General features: G+C 41.1%; 1 protein-coding gene across 8 annotated transcripts in view; it reads left to right on the forward strand.

The window, feature by feature from the left end:
* Positions 1 to 2,108: 2,108 nt before the first annotated feature.
* Positions 2,109 to 24,016, forward strand: part of LOC139385512 (A-kinase anchor protein 13-like) — a 153,999-nt gene continuing 132,091 nt past the window's right edge. For 6 of the 8 annotated variants that reach the window (XM_071130672.1, XM_071130830.1, XM_071130911.1 and 3 more), the window contains exon 1: positions 2,109 to 2,399. The gene's annotated coding sequence lies outside the window, so the exon portion shown is untranslated. The remainder of the gene's footprint in view (positions 2,400 to 24,016) is intronic. The other 2 variants (XM_071131097.1, XM_071131175.1) reach the window with 1 other exon arrangement.

Genomic DNA, 24,016 nt, shown 5'->3' on the forward strand with positions numbered 1-24,016 from the left:
CTCCATTAGGGCAAGGCAAGAATGCATGAAAGTTTAGGATGGAATGGAATTTTATTTCACACTGGGAGCAAACAGAGTAAGCAACAAAAAAATAAGTGTTAAGGGGTTTTGTCTTTCCAACTGATATTCAACACAACAACAGTATATTAATGTGTTGTTTGAAATTAATATAACACGCAGGACTAAATGCATATATCTATTAAACAGTCCACCTCCAAAACTTAGTGGAGACCCGACTGAGTATTTTCCACCCCACGACAGCTGAGACAGGTAGAAAAGGTGTCACTCCCTGACCATAGTTTCTCTATGGTATGGTGGTCAGGGTGTGACTAGGGGGTATTGTAGTTGATCATTTCTATGTTGTGTTCTAGTTCATATTTTCTATGTTGGTGTTTGTATGATTCCCAATTAGAGGCAACTGGTAATCATTGTCTCTAATTGGGGATCATATTTAAGTAGCAATTTTTTTATTCTATTTTTATTTTACATGTTTGTTTTCATAAATTACATTGCATTTTCTTGTTGGAATAATAAAAAGGGGCCATTGATTAAAATGCAATATACACTGAACAAAAATATAAATGAAACATTCAACAATTTAAAAGATTTTACTAAGTTACAGTTAATGTAAGGAAATCAGTCAATTTAAATAAACATATTAGGCCTTAATCTATGGATTTCACCTGACTGCAGATATGCATCTGTTGGTCACAGATACCATTTTTTAAGGTAAGGGCCTGGATCAGAAAACCAGTCAGTATCTGGTGTGATCACAATTTGCCTCACGCAGCACGACACATCTCCTTCGCATATAGTTGATCAAGCTGTTGATTGTGGCCCGTGGAATGTTGTCCCTCACCTTTTCAATAGCTGTGCGAAGTTATTGGATATTGGCGGGAACTGGAACACGTTATCGTACACATCAATCCAGAGCATCCCAAACATGCTCAATGGGTGACATGTCTGGTGAGCATGCAGGCCATAGAATAACTGGGACATCTTCAGCTTCCAGATCCTAGCAACATGGGGCAATGCATTATCATGCTGAAACATGAGGTGATGGTGGCAGATGAATGGCACAACAATGGGCCTCAGGATCTTGTCATGGTATCTCTGTACATTCAAATTGCCATTGATGCAATTGTGTTTGTTGTCTGTTGCTTATGCCTGTCCATACCATAACCCCACCCTGACCATTGGGCACTCTGTTCACAATGTTGATATCCGCAAACCGCTCACCCACCATAAATCCTGTCTGTCATCCGCCCGGTATAGTTGAAACCGGGATTCATCCGTGAAGAGCACACTTCTCCAGCGTGCCAGTGGCCATCGAAGATATGCAGTTGCCCACTGAAGTCAATTACAATGCCAAACTGCAGTCAGGTCAAGACCCTGATGAGGACAACGAGCACGCAGATTAACTTCTCTGATATTGTGTCTGACAGTTTGTGCAGAAATTCTTTGGTTGTGCAAACCCACAGTTTCATCAGCTGTCTGGGTGGCTCATCTCAGACCATCCAGCAGGTGAAGAAGCCGGGTGTAGAGGTTCTGGGCTGGCGTGGTCTGCGGTTGTGAGGCCGGTTGGACGTACTGCCAAATTCTCTAAAACGACATTGCTGATGGTAGAGAAAATAACATTTAATTGTAAGGCAACAACTCTGGTGGACATTCCAGCAGTCAGCATGCCAACTGAATACTCTCTCAAAACATTAGGCATCTGTGGCATTGTGTTGTGTAACAAAACTGCACATTTTAGAGTGGCCTTTTATTTTCCAGAGGCACGAGCTGCACCTGCTTAATGATGATGCTGTTAAATCAATTTATTGATATGCCACACCTGTCAAGTGAATGGATTATCTTGGCTAAGGAGAAATGCTCACTAACAGGGATGTAAACACATTTCTGAGAAATATGTTTTTTGTGTGTATGAAACATTTCTGGGATCTTTTATTTCAGCTCATGAAACATGGGACCAACGTTTGTATTTTTGTTCAGGTTATTATGAATGCATTATCCACATTGCAGTGTTTTGAAATGCGGGCTTTTATTTTGAAGGTTTCAAAATTACCATATGATAGTCACGTCATTGTTTGTGATGCTGGCAGAATACTAGTCTTCTGGTGAACTGAGAATAGAGTTTTAAGCGAGATCAACAAGTGGGCGCTCTGGGAGCAATCTAGTAGCCCTACTGCATTTAGAAGTAGCGGCCATTCAATATGCTGAGAAGAAGAGGGACTTTATATGAAAATTAGATGCCCAAGGGATCTGGACTTCTCTCTGCAGATCAATGAGTATAGATGGCACGAAAAGGTTGTGGTTTGTTTTCTGATAACTTGTGAATGGAGAGGGGAATGCTTCGGAAAGAGGAACGCACGCTTTAAACACCCGCTAAATTCGAGGTAAGAAACATTTTAGGCTGTAGCACGAGTTGAGTAAAAGGACAGTAGCGTTTGGGAAATGTGAATAAACTGTTTTCTGGAAACTATTTTGAAACAATTATTTCGGTCTCTTTTGCACGAGATACAATGTTTTTTCCCCCATATTAGAAATGGCAGATTGTAGCCGGTTAATTGCGTCTAGCCTCATGATTGCACCAATGTAAAAGTGTTAAGAACGTTGTCGTAGTGACCCTGAGGTGGCCTTGCTGCTTAGAATCCAAAAAATCGAAGCTATGTCCGTGGTAAATAATTGTGGCACACACCGGTACAACCCCGTCCCATGCATCACCTCCGAAATTCGGATCAGATATAAATGCTAAATGAGTGTCCACCAAAAAGACGTGGGGGGTTGCACTCCACTATTGTGCCAGTAAAACGGACACATTTATTACCAGACTGAATAGAATGACCTCCTAAAAATGATCCCCTGCAATATTAATACAATGCATGGTTTCCATGACGTAATTAGCCTACATGTAATTCTGATGTTATTTCATGTCGTTTTTATAGAACTCGTGCAATACAAAATCCGACCTGTTACCTTTTCACTATACAGGTGTCTCACCATTTAAGATTGTATTACTTTTGTAAAAATTCAGATAGCTATATGTTGTTAGGGGACTATTTCTTCTGTAAGGTCAGGGGCTCGGGAATGTGGTCTGAAACACACAGCCACATTGAATCAGATGTGATGTTAATGTAACATTTATTACTAGACTACAACATTAGCATTGTGATAAACATAATACATGTTTTTTTATTTTAAACAATCTATTTGTTTAGATAAGATGTTTATACCAATTGGCTACAGGAGACAGACTTCGGTGTGACTTCTCCAAGAGAGTTTGTGATTGGTAAAACATGCCAAGGCCTGGGAGCTAGCCTGCAGTACATGCTACATGTTATTGTTTTGGATGTTTTATTGCTTTTAACTCAGAATGTCTGATTACATTCTGTAGCTTTGAGTTTGTTGTTAAGAATTGGAGTAGTGGAATTCCCAACATATGTTGGGTCTCTGTTTCCCACAGCATGCATTAAATATCACACACACACACACACACACACAGTTGGACTCGCAGTCTGTCTCCGAGCTAACAAGGTACAAATCTGTCGTTCTGCCCCTGAACAGGCAGTTAACCCACTGTTCCTAGGCTGTCATTGAAAATAAGAATTTGTTCTTAACTGACAATAAAGGTAAAAAAAAAAAAATATATATATATATATATATATATATATTTTTTTTAACCTTTATTGTCAGTTAAGAACAAATTCTTATTGTCTGTAAGAAATCAGGATTGCAGTGCAAATCATCACTTTTAGCCTAGATATAGTGCCTACAGAAAGTATTCACACCCCTTGACTTTTCCCACATTTATTTGTGTTACAGCCTGAATTTAAAATGGATTATATTGTTGTGTCACTGCCCTACACACAATACTCCATAATGTCAAATCTATTTATTATTTATTAAAAAGGAAAAGCTGAGTTAATCGGCATGGCCGATTTTCAAGTTTTCATAACAATCGGTAATCTGCATTTTTGGATGACGATTATGGCCGATTACATTGCACTCCACAAGGAGACTGCGTGGCAGGCTGAACACCTGTTACGCGAGTGCAGCAAGGAGCCATGGTAAGGTGCTAGCTAGCATTAAACTTATCTTATAAAAAACAGCGGTGCCTGTTAATTTATCATCGAATCAAAGCCTGCTTCGCTTTATTTAACAAGCGCATTCACGAAAAAAGTACTGTCGTTGCACCAATGTACCTAACCATAAACATCAATGCCTTTCTTAAAATCAACACACAAGTATTGGTACCGGACAAATGACACGCTCCTCAAGGCGAGTTTGGAGAGCTGGCACAGGACGTACAGGGCTGGGAAGGCGTACGGAGACCTGGTGTGTGGAGCCGGCACAGATTTTTACCAGACTGATAGCACACTCCTTAGGACGAGTACGGAGAACTGACTCAGGTGGCATTAAACTGATAACATGCTCCTTAGGGCAAATGCGTGCATCTTCCACCAACTCAACAACTCTCTCCGTTCTCTCTCCTCCAATATCTCCATCCACTCATTGACAGTCTCTGACTCTCCGTTCACTCTCCTCCAGTTTATCCCTCTTCTCCCAGACTGGCTCTGGTTCACCCCTTGTGCCCCCCCCCAAAAAAATGTCAGGCTGTTTTTTGGGGTTTCTTTGTGGCCGCGAACCCCGGCATTGTCACTGGCCTCCCTTCTCTCCTTGCGTCTGACGCCAAGGAAGGCTATCCTGTCCTGCAATGATGTTCTCCCAAGTCCAGGATCCTTTCCCATCCAAGATCTCCTCCCAAGTCCAGGATACCTTCCCATCCAAGACCTCCTCCCAAGTCCAGGATCCCTTCTCCTCCTGGGCACGCTGCTTGGTCCTGTTATGGTGGGATCTTCTGTCACGAAGGTGAGGAGAGACGGACCAGGGCTCAGAGCATGTTGAGTTCCACATATTTATTATGAAGTGAAACTTAGCCAAAACAAAACAATAAATCAATAAACTAACAACAAAACGTGAAACACAAATGCAGGTGGGGAAACAACCTACCTAAATTTGATCCCCAATCAGAGGCAACGATAAACAGCTGCCTCTAATTGGGAACCATAATAGCACCCACATAGAAATATCTATACTAGATCACCCCTTAGTCAAGCCCTGACCTACTACACAATAGAGAACTAAGGGCTCTCTATGGTCAGGGCGTGACAAGTATATATTTTTAAACCTGCATGTTTAGTTAAAATAAATGAATGTTAGCAGGCAATATTAACTAGGGAAATTGTGTCACTTCTCTTGCGTTTAGTGTAAGCAGAGTCTGGATATATGCAGCAGTTTGGGCTGCCTGGCTCATTGCGAACTGTCTGAAGACCATTTCTTCCTAACAAAGACCGTAATTAATTTGCCAGAATTTTACATAATTATGACATAACATTGAAGGTTATGCAATGTAACAGCAATATTTAGACTTATGGATGCCATCCGTTCGATAAAATATAGAAAGGTTCCGTATTTCACTGAAAAAATAAACATTTTGTTTTCAAAATTATAGTTTCCGGATTTGACCATATTAATGACCGAAGGCTCGTATTTCTGTGTGTTTATTATATTATAATTAAGTCTATGATTTGATATTTGATAGAGCAGTCTGACAGCACTTTCCTACGTTTGCCAGCAGCTCTTCTCAATGCTTGAAGCACAGCGCTGTTTATGACTCCAAGCCTATCAACTCCCGAGATTAGGCTGGCAATACTATAGTGCCTATAAGAACATCCAATAGTCAAAGGTATACGAAATACAAATGGTATAGAGAGAAATAGCCCTATAATTCCTATAATAACTACCTAAAACTTCTTAACTGGGAATATTGAAGACTCATGTTAAAAGGAACCACCAGCTTTCATATGCAACTTAAACGTTAGCTTTTTTACATGGCACATATTGCACTTTTACTTTCTTCTCCAACACTGTGTTTTTGCATTATTTAAACCAAATTGAACATGTTTCATTATTTATTTGAGACTAAATGTATTTTTATTTATGTATTATATTAACTTAAAAAAAAATGTTCATTCAATATTGTTGTAATTGTCAATATTACAAATATATATATATATATATATAAAATCGGTATCGGCATCGGCGTTGAAAAATCATAATCAGTTGAACTCTAGTGCAATTGGTAAAGAATTCAGACCTCTTCCCTTTTTCCACTTTTTGCTACATTGCAGCCTTATTCTAAAATGGATTAATTTAAAAAATCCTCATCAATCTACGCACAATACCCCATAATGACAAAGCGAAAACAGGTTTTTAGAAATGTTTGCAAATGTATAAAAACAACAACAGATGCCTTATTTACATATGTCATCAGACCCTTTTGTTATATGACTCGAAATTGAGCTCAGGTGCATCCTGTTTCCATAGATCATCCTTGAGATATTTCTACAACTTGATTGGAGTCCACCTATGGTAAATTCAATTGATTGGACATAATTTGGAAAGGCACACACCTGCCTAAATAAGGTCCCACAGTTGACAGTGCGTGTTAGAGCTAAAAACTAAGCCATGAGTTTGAAGGAAATTGTCACAGCTTACTAGGAGTGGTGGGTTGGAGTCAGGCGCAGAGAGCAGGGTTCGGTAAATCGTAATTTATTCTCCGGCAAAAAACGGTCACGCCAACATACAGGGCGCATAAACAGACCAGCCCAAACACAGGACCAAACAGTCCGGAGAATACAAACATGAAAACCACAACCAACAGAGTAACAAAAAACAATCCCGCACAAAACAAGGGCGGGTCAAACTACTACATATAGGGAAGCTAATTCAACCGAAATACACACAGGTGAAACTAATAAGACAAAACCAACAGACAAATGAAAAAGGGATCGTTAGCGGCTAGTAGGACGGTAGGACGACCGCCGAGCACCGCCCGAACAGGAAGGGGAGCCACCTTCGGCGGAAGTCGTGACAGAAATGTCTGTGGAGCTCAGAGACAGGATTGTGGCGAAGTAGGCTTTGATTAGATGATAAATTAACAGGCACCGTATTGATTATATGCAACGCAGGACAAGCTAATTAAACTAGTAATGTTATCAACCATGTGTAGTTAACTGGTGATTATGTTAAGATTGATTGTTTTTTATAAGACAAGTTTAATGCTAGCTAGCAACTTACCTTGGCTCCTTGCTGCACTCGCGTAACAAGTCGTCAGCCTGCAACGCAGTCTCCTCGTGGAGTGCAATGTAATCGGTGTCCAAAAGGGTGATTACCGATTGTTATGAAAACTTGAAATCGGCCCTAATTACTCGGCCATGCCGTGTAAATATAAAAACGCAGACTTTGAATATGCTTATCATCGGCAAGGACTAGGGAGTTTAAAAATATATATACAAATGAACAGAACATAACTATGCACAGGCAAAGTCCTAGAGGAATACCTGGTTCAGTTTGCTTTCTAACAGACACTGGGAGACAAATTCACCTCTCAGCAGGACAATAATCTAAAACACAAGGCAAAATATACACTGGAGTTGCATACCAAGATGACATTGAATGTTCCTGAGTGGCCTAGTTACAGTTTTGACTTAAATCGTTTTGAAAATCTATGGCAAGACTTGAAACTGGTTGTCAAGCAATGATCAACAACCAACTTGATAGACCTTGAATAATAATAAAACATCTATATATGTGCAAATATTGCCCAATCCACATGTGCAAAGCTCTTAGAGACTTACCCAGAAAGACTCACAGCTGAAATCACTGCCAAAGATGATTCAAACTTGTATTGACTCAAGGGTGTGAATGCTTATGTAAATTAGATTTGTGTATTTAAGTTTCAATACATTTGCAAACATTTCTAGAAGTTTTTTTGTGTATAAACAATTTAACACAACAAAATGTGGAATAATTCAAAGGGTATGAATACTTTATGAAGGCACTGTATTTGAATCTGTCTGATATCTTTTGGCATGGGGCAGTTAGTCACATTGGTTCATAAAGACTGCTATAGCACTTTGATGATATAGGCCTAAAATCATGAGAAACATTGTATTCTGAAGATTGACACATTCTATTCTGGAATATGACGTTTAAAACAGCCACTCTTGTGGGAAGAAATTGCTCTGGGAATAGAACTGTAAAACAGGAGAAAGTGGTTTCTAACATTTCATACAGTGGAATTCTCTGTCTAATGAAACACACTGCCTGGGTTTAAGTTTCAGCTCCTTATATGAGTAGTTCCTCACAGACTACAGGGCCTGCTAAAGATTGATCTGAAAGTGCTTTCACGTTTTCCTGGGGTTAAACAGGGGTATATGAAATTATCCTGTCTGAGTTTCACTTTGAGCAATGTGTCTGTTTCTCGCCTATTTCATTACTTGCTGATTGAAATATGACCTTTTTTATTTTTCAAGTGTGACTCTAAGGATGGAGGTGTTAAAGGGAATTGCATACTGGCATCTTGTCAGCAACATTCTCCACAGTAGAACGGTAGATATGCTGCCAAGCCAACATCACTGGCTGGTTGGGGTCCTCAGGCTGGCTAGAAGACATAGACAGGAAGGTTAGAACTCAAATCCATGGGAGGTCTTTGTATGTAGTGGATGATTGAAGAATGCATTCACTGCCTGAGTTTCCTCCCATTTCAATGTGGTATGACAACATTAAAAACCCTCTATTAACAAAGCGTGCACCCTTGTGTCTAAACACCCATGACACCAGCTGGATACCCTGGTGAGAGGGGGGACGAGTGACACGGGGGAAGACCACACCTCTGAATCACCAACACCTCTCTGGATTGTTAGAGTTTTATTTCAGTTTTTCAATCTACGGTGGGTATAATACAGTGCCTTCAGAAAGTATTCACACCCCTTGACTTTTTCAAAATGTTGTTGTGTTACAGCCTGATTTTAAAAATGATTAAAATTAGATTTTTTTTGTCACTACACACAATACCCCATAATGTCAAAGTGGAATTTTTAAAAATTAATTAAAAAGGAAAAGCTGAAATGTCTTGAGTCAATAAGTATTCAACCCCTTTGTTATGGCAAGCCTAACTCATTTCAGGAGTAAACATTTGCATAATACATTGCATGGACTCACAATGTGTGCAATGGTAGTGTTTAACATGATTTTTGGATAACTACCTTATCTTTGTACTAGAGGTCGACCGATTATGATTTTTCAATGCCGATACCGAATTATTGGAGGACCAAAAAAGCCGATACCGATTAATCGGCCGATTTAAAAAAAAAAAAAATATTTTATTTGTAATAATGACAATTACAACAATACTGAATTAACACTTATTTTAACTTAATATAAAACATCAATAAAATCAATTTAGCCTCATAAATAATGAAACATGTTCAATTTGGTTTAAATAATGCAAAAACAAAGTGTTGGAGAAGAAAGTAATATGTGCCATGTAAAGATATGTGCCATGTAAAAAAGCTAATGTTTAAGTTCCTTGCTCAGAACATGAGAACATATGAAAGTTGGTGGTTCCTTTTAACATGAGACTTCAATCTTCCAAGGTAAGAGGTTTTAGGTTGTAGTTAATATAGTATTTATAGGACTATTTCTCTCTATACCATTTGTATTTCATATACCTTTGACTATTGGATGTTCTTATTAGGCACTATAGTATTGCCAGTGTAACAGTATAGCTTCCATCCCCTTCCTCGCCCCTCCCTGGGCTCGAACCAGGAACACATCGACAACAGCCACACTCGAAGCATCGTTACCCATCGTTCCACAAAAGCCGCGGCCCTTGCAGTGCAAGGGGAATAACTACTCCAAATCTAAAAGCGAGTGACGTTTGAAACAGTATTAGCGCACACCCAGCTAACTAGCTAGCCATTTCACATTGGTTACACCAGCCATTAGGCTGATAGGCTTGAAGTCATAAACAGCGCTGTGAGAGCTGCTGAAGAGCTGCTGGCAAATCGCACAATAGTGCTGTTTGAATGAATGATTACGGGGCTGCTGCTGCTTAGTCAGACTGCTCTATCAAATCAGACTTAATTATAACATAACACACAGAAATACGAGCCTTTGGTCATTAATATGATACTATTTCGAAAACAAAACGTTTATTATTTCAGTGAAATACGGAACCGTTTGTAATTTTATCTAACGGGTGGCATCCCTAAGTCTAAATATTCTTGATACATTGCACAACCTTCAATCTATGTCATAATTATGTAAAATTCTAGCAAATTAGTTCGCAATGAGCCAGGCAGCCCAAACTTGCATACACCCTGACTCTGCGTGCAATGAACGCAAGAGAAATGACACAATTTCACCTGGATAATATTGCCTGCTTAACTGGATTAGTAGTTATAACTAGTGATTATGATTGATTGTTTTTTAAAAGATAAGTTTAATGCTAGCTAGCAATTTACCTTGGCTTCTACTGCATTCGCGTAACAGGCAGATTACTTGTGGAGTGCAATGGTTAGAGCGTTGGACTAGTTAACTGTGCAGTTGCAAGATTGGAACCCCTGAGCTGACAAGGTGAAAATCTGTCATTCTGCCCCTGGACAAGGCAGTTAACCCACAGTTCCTAGGCAGTCATTGAAAATAAGAATGTGTTCTTAACTGATTTGTCTAGTTAAATAAAAGGTATAAACATTTATTTATTTATTTTTTTAATTAAAAAAATAATCAGAAATCGGCGCCCAAAACTACCGATTTCCGATTGTTATGAAAACTTGAAATCGGCCCTAATTAATCGGCCATTCCGATTAATCGGTCGACCTCTACTTTGTACCCCATACATCTGTAAGGTTCCTCAGTCAAGCAGTGATTTTCAAACACAGAGTCAACCACAAAGACCAGGGAGCTTTTCCAGTGGTGGATTGGTAAAAAAGGACGTTTAATATCCCTTTCAGTGCATTCAGTTTTGGTGCATTGGGGGTGTGGAACGGAATTAATTGTATTTTTATTTTTCTTCTTGGGGGGCGACTGTGGGAGGGGTCTCGAATGGTTGAGGGACAGCTATTGGGGAACTGTGGGAGGGGGGGATCTTGGAGGGTTTGGGTTCATGTTTTTTGGCCTGTCGGGAGATCTGTCAATGTGAACTGCAGGGCATTGACTCTGGATGCTTCTGTGTGTCGCTCTGAATGGGAGTCTCTTGGATGATTGGTATGGTGTAGTTGTTGAGCGGCTTCACTGCAAGTATGTTGTATTTTTCGGATATTCAATTAAAAAAATATATTTAAAAAAATATTAAAAAATATCCCTTTCAGCATGGTAAAGTTATTAATTACACATTGGATGGTGTACACCCAGTCACTACAAAGATACAGGCATCCTTCCTAACTCAGTTGCCATGGAACAGTGGTCAGATCATTTTTGCAGTCAAAAAGCTGACGTCTACTGCTCAGATAAAAAAAAATATTTTATTTTATTTGTCACATACACATGGTTAGCAGATGTTAATGCGAGTGTAGCGAAATGCTTGTGCTTCTAGTTCCGATAATGCAGTAATAACCAACGAGTAATCTAACCTAACAATTCCACAACTACTACTTTATATACACACAAGTGTAAAGCGATAAAGAATATGTACATAAAGATATATGAATGAACGGCATAGGCAAGATGCAGTAGATGGTATCGTGTACAGTATATACATATGAGATGAGTGATGTAGGTTATGTAAACATAAAAGTGGCATAGTTTAAAGTGGCTAGTGAGTGATATATGTATTACATAAAGATGGCAAGATGCAGTAGATGATATAGAGTACAGTATATACATATACATATGAGATGAGTAATGTAGGGTATGTAAACATTATATTAAGTGGCATTGTTTAAAGTGGCTAGTGATACATTTTTTTTTTACATAAATTCCCATCAATTGCCAGCAGCATATCACCCTGCATACCACTACTGGCTTGCTTCTGAAGCTAAGCAGGGTTGGTCCTGGTCAGTTCCTGGATGGGAGTCCAGATGCTGCTGGAAGTGGTGTTGGAGGGCCAGTAGGAGGCACTCTTTCCTCTGGTCTAAAAAATATATCCCAATGCCCCAGGGCAGTGATTGGGGACACTGCCCTGTGTAGGGTGCTGTCTTTCGGATGGGACGTTAAACGGGTGTCCTGACTCTCTGAGGTCATTAAAGATCCCATGGCACTTATCGTAAGAGTAGGGGTGTTAACCCCGGTGTCCTGGCTAAATTCCCAATCTGGCCCTCAAACCTTCACAGTTACCTAATAATCCCCAGTTTACAATTGGCTCATTCATCCCCCTCCTCTCCCCTGTAACTATTCCCCAGGTTGTTGCTGCAAATGACAATGTGTTCTCAGTCAACTTACCTGATAAAATAACGGATGAATACAATTTCCATTATTAAAGTGGCTGGAGTTGAGTCGGTATGTTGGCAGCAGCCACTCAATGTTAGTGGTGGCTGTTTAACAGTCTGATGGCCTTGAGATAGAAGCTGTTTTTCAGTCTCTCGGTCCCTGCTTTGATGCACCTGTACTGACATCGCCTTCTGGATGATAGCGGGGTGAACAGGCAGTGGCTCGGGTGGTTGTTGTCCTTGATGATCTTTATGGCCTTCCTGTGACATCGGGTGGTGTAGGTGTCCTGGAGAGCAGGTAGTTTGCCCCCGGTGATGCGTTGTGCAGACCTCACTACCCTCTGGGGAGCCTTACGGTTGTGGGCGGAGCAGTTGCCGTACCAGGCGTTGATACAGCCCGACATAATGCTCTCGATTGTGCATCTGTAGAAGTTTGTGAGTGCTTTTGGTGACAAGCCGAATTTCTTCAGCCTCCTGAGGTTGAAGATGCGCTGCTGCGCCTTCTTCACAACGCTGTCTGTGTGGGTGGACCAGTTCAGTTTGTCCGTGATGTGTACGCCGAGGAACTTAAAACTTACTACCCTCTCCACTACTGTCCCGTCGATGTGGATAGGGGGGTGCTCCCTCTGCTGTTTCCTGAAGTCCACAATCGTCTCCTTTGTTTTGTTGACGTTGAGTGTGAGGTTATTTTCCTGACACCACACTCCGAGAGCCCTCACCTCCTCCCTGTAGGCCGTCTCGTCATTGTTGGAAATCAAGCCTACCACTGTAGTGTCGTCCGCAAACTTGATGATTGAGTTGGAGGCGTGCATGGCCACGCAGTCATGGGTGAACAGGGAGTACAGGAGAGGGCTCAGAACACACCCTTGTAGAGCCCCAGTGTTGAGGATCAGCGGGGTGGAGATGTTGTTACCTACCCTCACCACCTGGGGGCGGCCCGTCAGGAAGTCCAGTACCCAGTTGCACAGGGCGGGGTCGAAACCTTGATGACGAGTTTGGAGGGTACTATGGTGTTAAATGCTGAGCTGTAGTCAATGAACAGCATTCTCACATAGGTATTCCTCTTGTCCAGATGGGTTAGGGCAGTGTGCAGTGTGGTTGCGATTGCGTCGTCTGTGGACCTATTGGCGCGGTAAGCAAATTGGAGTGGGTCTAGGGTGTCAGGTAGTGTGGAGGTGATATGGTCCTTGACTAGTCTCTCAATGCACTTTAAGAGCTGCAACGCTAATGTTTGTGTAAACACTTTACAGTTGTGTTCTGTGGGTGTCACTGAGTAGACTGATACCCAATTTCATTGCTTCACATTCCAACCTTGTTTAACATTATCTAGTCTAAATATGGCATGATTCCATCAATTGTAAACGTCTCCATCACTTTGAAAGAGGTACTTTTATTTTGAAGGCAAAATTCCACTATTGTGCCTAATCCTTATTGTGGCTAGCACATAACACATATCCCGGTCCGGTCGAGCATCACTAGCCAGATGAAGCTAGCTGACTGCCTATGACGTTAGCTTTAGGCAACAGGGAAGTAGCTGGCCAGCTGATTATTTTCATGAACTGAAGTTCAATTTCAATAGGAGAACAACAAGTGGCTACCAAGCTAATACTTACTCACAAGGATTCCTAAATCATTGCTAAGAATAACAAAAACGACTGCAGTTTCTACTGGTCAGTGTTTTCAGGCTGGTTAGTGCTAGCTAGGTACCAAGCTAAAGCTAGCTACCCCAGAAGTTGTGGTCAAACAAATAATGCGTTATTACCAACGCGGTATTGTAAACACATCGTTCGTGGTTGGTGTTTGCTTGTTTGCAGACTTTTTTGTACAGCTTTGGCTGATAGTGGTGGTGCTTGGCTTGCACATGCTAATTCAGAACACACAACATTCTATAATAGAACTGTGTTATTTGACGTCTCAAATTAAAAGCTCATTTAACTCGTCAAATAGGGGAATTTTACTCGTCAAATAGTGTTATTTGACGTGTATCTTTTTTGATACTTAAAGACCCACACGGCGTTCCATAGTATGTTGTGAAGCTAATAGCAGTGATGCTATCACTGATGCTATTACTCCGGTAGGGCAACATCTGAAAAATAGCGCACTTGACTTGGTCGTGTGTACCGGTGCTCGACTAGTTGGTGAAAGCCAACGTCAACCACGACAGAGAACGGTTAATTGTCAAGGGCAATGAATTCCATTATCTTGGCATTAATAGATTTCACCTTTGAGTTGTCTCGCTGAAAATGTCTTACTCTTTCAAATGACTGCTCGATCCACACAGCAGACATTGTGGGCTAGGTTAGGAATGCTGTGTTGCCTGTGTAGCGCAATATTTTCCTTGGAGTCATTATGTCATGTACTTACGTTATATCTGCTTTGACATCCGTTTTGCACATCAGCGTTAAACTAGACATTGGGCCGATACCGATGTTGGCATTTTTAGCTAATGTTGTCCGATTCCAATAAGTTCACCGATATATCGTGCATTCCTAGTATGTTGTGTAGTAAGCTGTTAGTAGCCCATGTGCCTCACCCTCATCATTTGGTCCCTTTCTCCCTCATAATTTAGCCTACTGTTCTGACTTGGTTGTGCACATGTATCCTATAGCCTGTTTTAGAGAAATGTAATCATCGAATATTGTAAGAGCTTCATTGTCTGCTGATATGCCCCCTTTTTCTTATCCTACGGTTATGACTTGGTGTACAGGGAGAATACTGTAAGAATGGCCCATGTTCTGAATTCTGTCGCTGTACATTTCAAAAGTGCTGAACGAATAGTTATATTGACTATGTCTGTCCTAGCTCGCTCAATAATTTATTAATCGAAATTATGGCTTGCCTTTTATTTGCTCATTGTCCCCTTATGCCATAATTTGTACATCTCAATTGTCAGTAGAAACCAAATTTGTTAAAGCAAGTCGGCCATATCATCTGTTTTTTTAAAAGGCAATACATTCGCTGCCAGACAAAGCTCCGCTGATAGCCAGGTGTAGCAGTGGTAAGAATTCACTCCATGGTGCTGAAAAGAAAGCTTCATGTAGGCCCTAAGAGTTTGTGGGCACATTTTGCCACCGTTGTGGTGCAATTAATGTATTGTTTATTGTTGTGTAGTGGCTTTTCTGGCATGCATCTAAAACATTTTTGGGGAGTTTGCCATACCAAGAAATACATGCTAAATCAGGCTTCCTTCATTGAAGGAAGGAAGCCTGCACAGAATAAGAATATTCAAAAACATGCATTCTGTTTGCTACAAGGCACTAAAGTAATACTGCAAAAAATGTGGCAAAGCAATTCACTTTTTTTCCTGAATACAAAGTGTTATGTTTGGGGCAAATCCAATACAACACATTGCTGAGTAGCACTCTCCATATTTTCAAGCATAGTGGTGCCTGCAATATGTTATGGGTATGCTTGTAATCATTAAGGACTGGGGAGGTTTTCAGGATAAAAAAGAAACAGAATGGAGCTAAGCACATGAACAATCATTGTGGATAATTTTAATTAATTAATGAATTCAGGCTGTAACAAAACCAAATGTGGAATAAGTCAAGGACAATGTTCCCACATTGTAAAATAATAGGGGTGGACATGATTTAGCAAGGCACTAGAGTAATACTGCAGGAAAAAAAACAACTCCGATATAAAGTTGTTTTTTTCAAAGTTGCCGTAATGCCATGTGTACGTCCACTTATATCAGCGCATTCGTATCAACCTAACCATTATGGAACTTATTTTCAATCAAATACGCCTCACGTGGCAAATTAGCAATGACATTTTTAGTTGACCAAATTCAACACTCTCATTGACCTCCATAAAACAAATACTCAATTTGTGGGCTTATTTTTCACCTCTTTATCTCAGGTCACACACACTTCCAATGTAACAAATGGGGTGGTATGTGCAGCACAATGCACACAACACTAAGTCACAGAGTTTCTAAACCCAGAGGTGCAACATCGCTATATTGATGGAGTGCCTTTGATTTGACTGCCTGCAATGCTTTAAGAAGAAAAACATGTTAAATAAAAAAAATAGATAAGTAAAAGAAAATAGAAAATAAAAGTAACAAATAATTAAACAGCAGCAGTAAAATAATTGCAATAGCGAGGCTATATTCAGCGGGGTACCAGTACAGAGTCGTTGTGCGTGGGGCACCGGTAATTGAGGTAATATGTACATGTAGGTAGAGTTAAAGTGACCATGCATAGATAATAAACAGAGACTAGCAGCAGCGTAAAAGAGCGGTCTGGGTAGCCCTTTGATATTATGTAGGTTGAATGCTGTAATAATACAGAATAAAACCATTAATAAAAGTCCCACGATGGTAGTGACAGCCCATTAATGCTTATCACTTATTAACCATCAACCATCCTTTATTCACATTACTTTAATAAAATATTTCAGTTGTTGTGTGTATTACATTTGTGCTATTTGATGACTTTATTTCATCTCATCTCTATAGAGCTGCTGCCTATGCTATCTGACAAAATCACTATTTTAGTGATTAGTTTGCATATTTTTATGAATACCAACTGAATTCCAACTATAAATCACTTAGATCATGTATTTTCCTCACGAAGCAACTGCTCTCTAGCCCTCTCGATCGCTTGTTCTTCTGTCTTCTCTTTCTCTTCGTGTCTGCCCCACACAGACGGACAGGTATGATGTGCCAACATCAGTTATTTTTAAGTCTTGGTTCAAATAGTTAAAACTGTTTTCAAAGGGTGGAATACTTATGATACCCACTGTATATAAGCTTTCTTTGGCTACTGTAGCTGTTGGGCTGTTTCACAGATGGACTGGGTGAATTATTGGGGTGTTATTATTTCAGACGGGAAATAATGTATGAGAGCAGAGCTCAGTGTTCTATACTGTCTTCCCTGTCCAGTGATTTTGTTTTCTCTTCACTCCACTTATATGTCTGTGGTTATTCTGCAATGGTCAGCATGGTCACAATTCCAATCATTCCTGCTTTTCCTTTTTTATGTCACTTGAGAAGTGGTTTTCCAGTGCCCAACTGTCTCGGTCTGATACGAAGCATGCTTGACTTACTGCTAACTCCCCCTAATGAAAGATTGCACACCGAACTCTGGTTGTGTCCTCAATTGCAGCGCACATTAAGAGCCCATTTATACTTGATCCGAAAATGTGGTCGGAAGTGCTGTATGGATGGTGTGATGCAATTGTGGAGCCTCTGGAGCCACGCAGAGGCCAAATTGAGCTCCGTACCATATCGCCGTGCGCCTCCCAAATGTTCTAATAATGCAGAGGACTCCGTATAGCTCCGCATTGACATGATTGGTTAATGGTAGGTGACGGTGGGATGTCCTGTATAAACTCAAACTCACTTCCTTGACAATTTCCTTTGCAAGTATGAATGCCCTGACTTCTCAGAGGCCATATCACCGTAAATGCTGCATGGCCAATGCAGACCTCGGCTTGACCAAGCAGCACCTTTTACTCCAACAAAGGATGTGACAATAGAATGACAGTACTTCAGATAGAGGCTGTGTTAGAATATGTTGAAAACTTGATGGCACTACCAAGCAACACTTCTATTCATAGCACTGATTCAAAAGTATGGAATTAGCTAACCAAGTTAGGCTTTCTTTGTGTCGAGTCATACTCACGCTTGTGCCTTGTGTTGTAGTGGACGACATTGATTGCAAACAGATCCTCTGTACCAATCTTTCATTTTTAGCATTCCTACTATAGAGGAGTTTACAGAAGGGCCCTCAACTGTTCAGAAGGGAGCATGTGTTAAACAAGCCAAGTCAAATCTGCACTAGAGAGTGCAACCAACAGCATCCAACAGCACATGTCCCAGACACTCCAGTGCTGTTGACACACACCTGCCTGTGGCCTGGCTGCCTTTCCCCCTCTCCACTGTGACATCACAGCTTTTATCTCCCCCTCACCACCATCTCCATATTTAGCCCTTCTGTAATCAGTGTAGTGGGCCTCAGCCTGGCCAAGCACACACACGGGATCCTCTGGAGTCACTGCATTTTCCAAACACTGCCTTGCTTCCTATTTTTTTGTTGATGTAAAGTCTGCATTCGATATGTATTGTGCTTCCGTGTAAATGGAAGGAAAATAAGTTATGAAAATCACTCACTCAGACCTTAAAAGGCGGGCCTTTCCAAGTTCCAACAAGTGCCTTCAGTTAAGCACTCTACCAGTGGCAAGAGTTTTAAAGTGCTGGGATACTTTCAGATCTGAATGTTGCCGTGAACTTTGGTGACCTTTAGTTACCTCTGAGATGAATGATTCTTCAGCTTCCTTTTCAACTTGTCCTCCTTTGTGTGAGTTGAGCCCACATCTGCACTTTTAATGATGATGTGCCTGCGTCTGGACAGCTTCCTGTGAGCAGAGCAGCAGTGTGCTAGCTGGACCTATCCACATCCACTACACTGCTGTAGCTTTCATGACCATCTGCTCAGCCTCGGTCTCCCTTGCCCTTTGTCATGCTCTGTGGTGGTGGTAGATCTCTGTCGCTAATATGCTACTACTTAGTCCCAATGTAATCATAGCAGTTATCGGTCAGAGTCATTTTGCAAATGATTTTTGCTATTTGCAGTATTCCATTTGTAGCCCGTGTGCAGTGAATTGTAAACATTGCCATTTGTGCTGTGTTATCAGTAACAACGTTTGTTTCTACTTTTATGAAAGGTTAGGTCAGTGAGACACCAGTTTTTTTGTTATCTTTTTCATTTGTTAATTTATGAATTCACTACACCCACTGTGTTACTTAATCCACAGAAAGATCATTTCATATTTTTTCAACCCTTAGAACAGATGCCGTATTTAGCATTTGGGTGTAGGCATGGGCTTGGTAAGAGCGTTTAAATTTCTCTCCTCTTAGGAAATGTGTTGATAATGACTTTTAATGAACACTATTTCATGGTCCACTTCGTAGCAGAAGTTTGGAGTGTTTAGTCATGTCCTTCTAGGAAGTCAAATCATTCATCAAAATGACCTTTGTACATCTTGTAAAAAACAGTGAAGTTATTTACTGATGTGGACTGTGCGCTGATGTGTAGCCTTTCTTAACTAGTATTGAATATCCAGTGTGTAAACATAGTGGCACAGGATTGTACAATAGGCCTTTTCAGGGCCTGATAGGGTGTTTAGATAAGACGAACCAGCAGCAGGTGATTAAAAACATCCTCTCCTTCTACACCTCTATAAAGACGTTAGACTGCACTCTTGTCTACCTCAGCCTACTGGTATCAAATTTATCAAATGTATTTATAAAGCCCTTCGTACATCAGCTGATATCTCAAAGTGCTGTACAGAAACCCAGCCTAAAACCCCAAACAGCAAGGAATGCAGGTGTAGAAGCACAGTGGCTAGGAATAACTCCCTAGAAAGGCCAGAACCTAGAAGGAAACCTAGAGAGGAACCAGGCTATGAGGGGTGGCCAGTCCTCTTCTGGCTGTGCCGGGTGGAGATTATAACAGAACCAAGATGGCCAAGATGTTCAAATGTTCATAGATGACCATAAGGTTCAAATAATAATAATCACAGTGGTTGTCGAGGGTGCAACAGGTCAGCACCTCAGGAGTAAATGCACCTCGGGACATACTGTGGCCCCATCCGACAATACCCCCGGACAGGGCCAAACAGGCAGGATATAACCCAACCCACTTTGCCAAAGCACAGCCCCCACACCACAAGACGAATATCTTCAACCACCAACTTACCATCCTGAGACAAGGCCAAGTATAGCCCACAAAGATCTCCGCCACAGCACAACCCAAGGGGGGGCACCAACCCGGGCAGGAATATCACATCAGTGACTTAACTCACTCAAGTGACGCACCCCTCCTAGGGATGGCATGGAAGAGCACCAGTAAGCCAGTGACTCGAGACAGAGAATCCCAGTGGAGAGAGGGGAACCGGCCAGGCAGACAGCAAGGGTGGTTCATTGCTCCAGAGCCTTTCTGTTCACCTTCACACTCTTGGGCCAGACTACACTCAATTATAGGACATACTGAAGAGATGAGTCTTCAATAAAGACTTAAAGGTTGAGACCGAGTCTGTGTCTCTCACATGGGTAGGCAGACCATTCCATAAAAATTGATCCCTATAGGAGAAAGCCCTGCATCCAGCTGTTTGCTTAGACATTCTATGGACAGTAAGGAGGCCTGCGTCTTGTGACCGTAGCGTACCTGTAGGTATGTATGGCAGGACCAAATTGGAAAGATAGGTAGGAGCAAGCCCATGTAATGCTTTGTAGGTTAGCAGTAAAACCTTGAAATCAGCCCTTGCCTTAACAGGAAGCCAGTGTAGAGAGGCTAGCACTGGAGTAATATGATCAAATTTTTGGTTCTATTCAAGATTCCTGCAGCTGTGTTTAGCACCAACTGAAGTGTATTTAGTGCTTTATCCGGGTAGCCGGAAAGTAGAGCATTGCAGTAGTCTAACCTAGAAAAAAACATGGATTAATTTTTCTGCATTATTTTTGGACTGAAAATTTCTGATTTTTTTAAATGTTGTGTAGATGGAAAAAAGCTAACCTTGAAACAGTCTTGATATGTTCGTCAAAAGAGAGATCAGGGTCCAGAGTAATGCCGAGGTCCTTCACAGTTTTATTTGAGACGACTGTACAACCATCAGGATTAATTATCAGATTCAACAGAAGATCTCTTTGTTTCTTGGGACCTAGAACAAGCATCTCTGTTTTGTCTGAATTTAAAAGTAGAACATTTTTGGGGCTTGTTTCATGTTTCATCGAAATGTACAGCTGTGTGTCATCCGCATAGCAGTGAAAGTTAACATTATGTTTCCGAATTACATCACCAAGAGGTAAAATATATAGTGAAAACAATAGTGGTCCTAAAACGGAATGTTGAGGAACACCAAAATTTACAGTTGATTTGTCAGAGGACAAACCATCCACAGAGACAAACTGATATCTTTTCGAAAGATAAGATCTAAACCAGGCCAGAACTTGTCCGTGTAGACCAATTTGGCTTTCCAATCTCTCCAAACGAATGTGGTGATCGATGGTATCAAAAGCAGCACTAAGGTCTAGGAGCACAAGGACAGATGCAGAGCCTCGGTCTGACGCCATTTAAAGGTAATTTACCACCTTCACAAGTGCAGTCTTAGTGCTACGATGGGGTCTAAAATCAGACTAAAGCATTTCGTATACATTGTTAGTCTTCAGGAAGGCAGTGAGTTGCTGCGCAACAGCTTTTTCAAAATTCTTTGAGAGGTATGGGAGATTCGATATAGGCCGATAGTTTTTAAAATATTTTCTGGGTCAAGGTTTGGCTTTTTCAAGAGAGGCTTTATTACTGCCACTTTTAGTGAGTTTGGTACACATCCGGTGGATAGAGAGCTGTTTATTATGTTCAACATAGGAGGGCCAAGCACAGGAAGCAGCTCTTTCAGTAGTTTAGTTGAAATAGGGTCCAGTATGCAGCTTGAAGGTTTAGAGGCCATGATTATTTTCATCATTGTGTCAAGAGATCTAGTACTAAAAAACCTCTGTGTCTCCCTTGATCCTAGGTCCTGGCAGCGTTGTGCAGACTCAGGACAACTGAGTTTTGGAGGAATATCCAGATTTAAACAGGAGCCGTAATTTGCTTTCTAGTGATCATGATCTTTTCCTCAAAGAAGTTCATGAATTTATCACTGCTGAAAAGTGAAAGCCATCCTCTCTTGGGGAATGTTGCTTTTTAGTTAGCTTTGCGACAGTATCAAAAATAAATTATTTATCATTTTCCTCAATTAACCTGGAAAAATAGGATGATCGAGCAGCAGTGAGGTCTCTTCGGTACTGTCTTTCTAAGCTAGTCGGAATACTTCCAGTTTGATGTAAGCGACATTTCCGGTGTTATGGTTTCAGTCAGGACCTGTAATTGAACAGACAGACAGACAGACATGGCTCTCTTTGGGCACCATGTTATTCCTGCCTGACACTTGTATCATTTACTATTTGGAGATCCATGTTTTGTTTTTACTTCAAATGGATGGCAGTCTGTGTAGAGGTGGATGAGAATTGGGGATTGTCAGCACAGCCCCCTGCCTGCATGTCTCTGTCTGTCCGTTCGTCCGTCCGTCTGTCTGTCTGTCTGCCTGTCTGTGAATGAGCTGCAGCTCTCTGTCTCTCTGCCAGAGTGTCCAAGCGGCCAAGCTGCCTGGGACTGACTGGGAGGTATTGTCATCAGACTGGGTTTTTAATTGGACTCTGATTTCTGCTTGTGCTGCCGTGTAGTGTGTGATGATGTGACTGTCATAGTTATGGTGAATAGAGGCAAGCAGATGCGCCCTCTGTCCTGTTTGAGAGACTATTTAACTTATTTATGTGTTAGAAACAGTGATTATACTGTACATACAGTGGGGCAAAAAAGTACTTAGTCAGCCACAAATTGTGCAAGTTCTTATTGACCAAATACTTATTTTCCACCATAATTTGCAAATAAATTCATAAAAAATCCTACAATGTGATTTTCTGGATTTTTTTCTCTCATTTTGTCTGTCATAGTTGAAGTGTACCTATGATGAAAATTACAGGCCTCTCTCATATTTTTTAGTGGGAGAACTTACACAATTGGTGGCTGACTAAATACTTTTTTGCCCCACTGTATACTCGCAGAATACAGCTGTTTCCAGGCCATAATGGAGCAAAATGTCATTCCTGTATAGAAAGTGATTGATGACATTGAGGTAATTTAGAACACTGTGATCAGACAGCTACTAAGGTATTTGGGATTTTACACACCTAGGCTATATGCAAATCCAGAGCTTTGTTTTTCACAAACAACAGGCCATATTCTGTTTTTAGTTCATGACTTCTTTCCAATATGCCAGTATTGCTGCCAGGCTACAGTATATTTGAGCGACATCTAGGTTACATGCATCACTCTCAGGACAGAGATTTATTTATTTATTTCACCTTTACTTAACTAGGCAAGTCAGTTAAGAACAAATTCTTATTTACAATGACGGCCTATCCCGGCCAAACCAGGACGACGCTTTGCCAATTGTGCACCACCCTATGAGACTCCCAATCACAGCCGGATGTGATGCAACCTGGATTCGAACCAGGGACTGCAGTGACTGAGAATAAGTCTGCTGTGGAGGGAGACTCCTGGACACCCCTCTGGGTCTGTGAGTTGAGTTCTGGCTCTGCTGGTCGGTCACAGCTGTGTGTAGAGGCGGGGTCATTTATGGTACATATCCTGATATCTATTAAAGTAGGGCCCATGTAGGCAGATCCTCTCAACCAATAGGAAACCTCTATTGCTCCTCTGTCCTGACTTGAGGAAAACCGATGAGCGCTCCGGCAGGAGTGTAGCAACATTTGGATTGTTTTACCTGCAGTTCATGGGCTGATCCTCATCTTACTTTATCTCCCACCACTCCTCCTATAACATCCCCAGAGCCTTGCTTTCTTCTGTGCACCAGTGGTTCTTGCTGGCATGAAAGCCTCTCAACAAGCTCTTAGCGATCTCTAAATTTGGGCACCGCCATCTTCAGAACAGGCGGTTATCAGGCTCCTTTTAGATGCTCCGTCTGTTCTGAGTGTTCTCCATCCTTGGTATGCATTCCACCAAAACTCTTCACAGGTTCAGAGCAGCCACTCAAATGCCAAACCTTTTTAAGAAGACCCATGTTTACTTCAAAGATGTCCCGTTACATTGTTTTACCTCATCGTAGAAACTAAAAGTAAAATATATATATTTTTTATTTGCACTCTGAATAATTGCTATACCAAACCTGATCTT

Source organism: Oncorhynchus clarkii, chromosome 1, assembly GCF_045791955.1.
Source record: "Oncorhynchus clarkii lewisi isolate Uvic-CL-2024 chromosome 1, UVic_Ocla_1.0, whole genome shotgun sequence".
Classification (NCBI taxonomy): domain Eukaryota; kingdom Metazoa; phylum Chordata; class Actinopteri; order Salmoniformes; family Salmonidae; genus Oncorhynchus; species Oncorhynchus clarkii.